The sequence below is a fragment of the Vombatus ursinus genome, unplaced genomic scaffold, assembly GCF_900497805.2.
Source record: "Vombatus ursinus unplaced genomic scaffold, bare-nosed wombat genome assembly UNPS02014791.1, whole genome shotgun sequence".
NCBI classification, from domain to species: Eukaryota; Metazoa; Chordata; class Mammalia; order Diprotodontia; family Vombatidae; genus Vombatus; species Vombatus ursinus.
Window position 1 is genome coordinate 73,163,684 of NW_020954569.1, and position 3,790 is coordinate 73,167,473.

General features: G+C 40.0%; 1 pseudogene; it reads left to right on the top strand.

Moving 5' to 3' along the window:
- Positions 1-1,948: 1,948 nt before the first annotated feature.
- Positions 1,949-3,437, top strand: LOC114047887 (annotated as a pseudogene).
- Positions 3,438-3,790: the final 353 nt, after the last annotated feature.

Consider the following 3,790-nt stretch of genomic DNA (forward strand, 5'->3'; position numbering starts at 1 on the left):
ATTTGAAGTATCTGGCTAACATATATATGTTGATTTTTTAAAGTTTTAAATAAGACTGTTCACATCATTGTTTATCATGGTCTGAATGGTAAACATTCTTCATCTACTTGGTTTTTCTAGAGTGGTTAGGTTAAATTCTTTTAGCTACATATCTCTTCCAGAAGTTCTACAATATTTTGTGGCTTAATGCAATCAGCATGTCATCTGCAGGCAGCACTTCATCATCCGTAGAAAATCCCTTTTAAATTTGGTTTGTGTACTAGTTCTCCTCCATTATTATGGGAAACATCTTAGTCAAGCATGTCTCCCTGTTTTATGTATTACTTGATATTAATAATCATAGGATTGTCAAACAAAATTTATCTCCATTATATCTCTCAAGGAATATTGTATAATTTTGAAGTGCCTGTCATATAGTAAATGCTTAATAAATGTTTACTGATCAAGTGCATCATAGATTCAAAGCTAGAAAGAATCTTAGAGGCCACTGAGTTCAAGCTCCCTGTTTTAAAGTTGGGGAAACTGAGGCACAGAAGAGTGACTTACCAGGATAACACAGCTAGTAAGTATCTGAGGCAAAATTGGAATACAAATCTTCCTGACTCCAAGTCCAATTTCCTAGCTATGTTGGAAGAGAAGGAAATTTTTCCTATGGAATCAAATGCTTTTTCTATAACCAACAAACAATAAGCACAATAAAATATTGTATTCTCTTCAGTGGACCTGTTGTCTCAGGAATGAAGAGAGTTAAGCGTTACCAGATTTCAAATTATATTGTAAGTCAGTAAAAAAAAAACTATCTTGCAGTGGCTAAAAAATAATAGAACAGTGAAAATGACGAAATAAATAAAATCTAGAAGAAATATATTGAGCATTTAAGGATTGTAAAAACTCCAAATTACAACTTACTGGAGGCAGGATTCCTTACTTAACAAAAACTATGGGGAAAGCTGAAAAGCTGTTTAACTAAAAACTGCTTTACATTAGCATCTTTTACCATATAAAATAAATTTTTTAAATGGATACGTTATAAAAATATAAGATCATCCCATTAAAAATAAGAGAATAGGTATGTCCTTTACAACTGGATAAAACAGGAATTCATAGCTAAACAGTGGGTTAGAAAAGATTAAAAAGACAAAATAGACAACTAAAATTATAAATTTAAAAAGCTTTTGCAGCCTGAATAAAGAGAAAAGAAGGACACCTAAAATCTATAGAGAATGGGATAAATCTACAAGATTGATCATTTTCAGCAGGGACTGTTTTCCCTTTTGTCTGCTTATGTGTCCCCAGAACCTAGCACAGTGTCTCACAGGATTAATAATTAATCAATAAGGGGCAGCTAGGTGGAGCAGTAGATAGAGCACCGGCCCTGGAGTCAGGAGAACCTGAGTTCAAATCCATTCTCAGACACATGATACTCACTAGCTATGTGACCCTGGGCAAGTCGCTTAACCCCCATTGCCTCGCCAAAAATAATAATAATAATAATAATAATTAATAATGGTTAATGTTGGTTGACTGATTGAACAGATAGGTGGTTACACAGAACCTCAGTTAAGGGTGGGAAGAGAACTCTAACTCCATCTAGCCCAAAACCTACTTGATAAGGAGCACCCTCCCTTGTGCACTTGACAAACATGAATCCAGCTTTCGATTAAGGCGGCCCTCCCGCGGGTCCCTCCCCCTCGGGCCGAGGCCAAGCTGACCTCTCCAAGGCCTGAGGCCTCCAGGGGTGGAGCTGGGCCTGGCGCGAGCTGAGACCTGAGGGGCATCGTGGAGTGGAGTCCTCTGGGGCCGCACTCCTTGATGGAGGAGACGAGACCTCCCCAGCAGCGGAAGCAGCGACAGCAGGAGCCCAGGCTCAGCCAGGTAGCGCCAGCGAAGAGACGGGCGGAAAGAAGCTCGCCCCTCGGACCCGGGCTGAGGGTCCTGCACGCACCTTCCAGCCAGCATGGCAACTTCATCAGAAGTTTTACTGATTGTAAAGAGGATGCGTCAGAAGAATCCGGATGGAGCCCTGTACCTCATGGCAGAAAGGATTGGGCACCTGAAGGCAAAGACCTCAGCCGTATGTGTGGGGACATTAAATGCCAGAAAATCAGTCCAGAAGGAAAAGCAGTTTCAGCTGGTCCTACATACAGGAGACACAACCAACTTCCATTCCATTGAAAGCACAGCTGTAAAAAGTTAGATGCTGTGAAAGACCTTCTTCAGCAGTTGCTACCCAAATTCAAGAGGAAAGAACTGGAAGAAAGGAAAAAAAAAAAAAAAAACCAGAATGCTGCAAGCAGATCCTGTTTTATTTCAGCTTTATAAAGACCTGGTTGTGAGTCAGGTGCTGAGTGCTAAGGACTTCTGGGCCAATCGTTTAAGCATGACATGAATACCTCGGATAGCCTTGCAGCATCCAATCACAAGCAGGACATGGGCATTTCTGCAGCTTTTCTGTATGATGTCCACCTTCAAACAAATGGCTGTAATGGCCTAAGATATAGCTTAACTTCTGATATCATTGAGTCGCTATTTAGGACCTATCCAACAGTAAAAATGAAATATGCAGAAAGCGTACCACATTACATGATAGAAAAAGAGTTCTGCATACGATTTTTTTCAATCGCATTATTTTCATAGGGCTTGGCTTAACACAGGGTCAAAGGATCTCTTTGCAGAACGTGCCCGAATGGATGAAAAAGGTTTAAAATTAATGTTATTGCTAGAAGTGAAAAACTCACTACTAGATTTGACAGTATTGCAGGATAAATCATTAGATTAGGGCTATGAGGTTTCTACTTCCAACTCTTCAAAATCCATAAAGGGGAATAGCAATGATCATGGAGAGCTTTAACCATCACAGTTCTATGGTTCTGGCAGTGGGTTTCAGGAAAAAGGAAGCACAAAATGGTAACAGCAGTGGAAACAGCAGTACAGATGGGAACTCTTTGGTTTCAGACTTCTTCCAGCCACCAGTCAAAATTGTGAAGTTACAGGAATTCATTGAATATGAAGACTTGGAGGAAAACAATAGCATAAAAACAATTGCACTAAGCCTGAAGAAGTCAGATGGGTATTATCAAGACCCAACTTCAATTCATTCCCTCCAACATGCAACACGTCAGGATACTATCCATTCATTTCAGAGTATTAAGCAAGAGATGGAAACTTACATACCCAAACTAACTCAGGTTCTTTCAAGTAGTGCTGCTAGTAGTACCATCACAACCCTATTCCCTGGAGGAGCACTTATACAGGGAGGATCTCAGCAAGCCATAAATCACATGGTGCCAAATGACATTCAGTCAGAACTCAAACACTTGTATGTGGCCATGGAGGTGCTGCTGAGGTATTTCTGGTCCTATTTTCAAGTTAACACACCATTCCTAGAAGAAAAGGTGGTGAGGATGAAGAGTAATTTGGAACTGAATTGGAACTGAAGAAAACATGAAGGAGCCCCGGGCGTTGAAGGCTTTGGTCCCTGGAATACTCTCTGTAGTAGTTGAACACACCCTGAGCTGCTCCGGGATCACCCAGATGATGCTGCAGAGATGTCTGCAGCCACTAGACTTGAGAGCTGAAGCTATTGAACTTGCACAGGAGCTGTGGTTTAACTTGAAAACTGAGAGGTAAATTAAGGCAGGACCAAAATGAGCTAAATTGCAAAATATGCATATATATATTTTTAAAAAGACATTTTACTGCAGTTACTCAAGAACTGCTTTTAATTTTCATTAAGAGCTGCTTTCAGAAATAAAACATAACTTTAAAAATGTTGAATTGATAAAATCTG